The sequence below is a fragment of the Conger conger genome, chromosome 3 (genome assembly GCF_963514075.1).
Source record: "Conger conger chromosome 3, fConCon1.1, whole genome shotgun sequence".
Taxonomy (NCBI): domain Eukaryota; kingdom Metazoa; phylum Chordata; class Actinopteri; order Anguilliformes; family Congridae; genus Conger; species Conger conger.
The window spans coordinates 1936865-1938094 of NC_083762.1; positions in this window are offsets into that span (position 1 = coordinate 1936865).

The window sequence follows — 1230 nt, forward strand, 5'->3', positions numbered from 1 at the left end:
AATCTCTTTCTCTCTCTCCTCCGCGCTTCTCTCTCTCTCACACCCTCCATCCCTCTCTCTCCCCTCCCCCCTTCTCTCTCACACCCTCCATCCCTCTCTCTCCCTCTCGCTCTCTCTCACCTCCATGTGAAACTCTTTAATTGCTGTAAAATGAGACTCTATTTGAAGTATTCTCTCCGATGCTAGGAGCTCCAGCCCAGTTAAGATCAGCCTGTTGAGCTGAGTGCTGTCCTGTTACTGTGTCTGACCGGAACACTCCGTTACACACACACACACACACACACACAAACATACCTAAACTCACACACACACCGACACACATATTTACACACACACACACACACACATTCACTCTCACTCCATCACACACACACACACACACACACACATTGCACTGACCCGATCATTCCCACACTAAATAAAACACCAGAGCTGATACTTCATCACTGTCAGAAAAAACCTATACTTGTGGGGACCCAAATAAATACCATACTTGTGGGGACCCTAATAACACCATGTTTTATTATTCAGTTCTTCTCAGGAACTGTTTCTTTTTTGAGACTCCCTCAGCGGTAGGACCAGCCAAACACGTCTGTACGGGGGCAAGAGCCAAGAACCGCCGTTAAAGATTCAACAAGGAAGGGCAATGACGACCCAGATTCTGTTGCTTTTATTAAAACTCTTTTTGTTTTTTTGTTTGATTTTATTTTGGTTGTGAGGAATCCAGATGTTGAGGAATGTGCCGGGCTGAGAGCTCGGCCGACGGGTCAAGTCAGGAAGTCTCACGGTTTCCACGGGAACTCTCAGCTCCCAGGGTTCCAATTCTCACCCCATCCGCTGCCATGGAGACGGCACTCCTCCACGAGAGCGAGGGAACACACGCCTCCCTCCATCCCTCCCTCCCTCCATCTATCCCTCCATCCCTCCATCCATCCCCCCCTCCCTCCCTCCATCTATCCCTCCATCCATCCCCCCCTCCCTCCCTCCATCCATCCCTCCCTCCCTCCCTCCCTCCATCCCTCCCTCCATCCATCCCCCCCTCCTTCCCTCCATCCATCCCTCCCTCCATCCATCCCTCCATCCCTCCATCCCTCCCTCCATCCATCCCCCCCTCCCTCCCTCCATCCATCCCTCCATCCCTCCATCCCTCCATCCCTCCCTGCATCCCTCCATCCCGATAGTAGCACAGTAGTCATTGAAGATGGTGGTTGGGGGGTGGGGGGGGGGTGG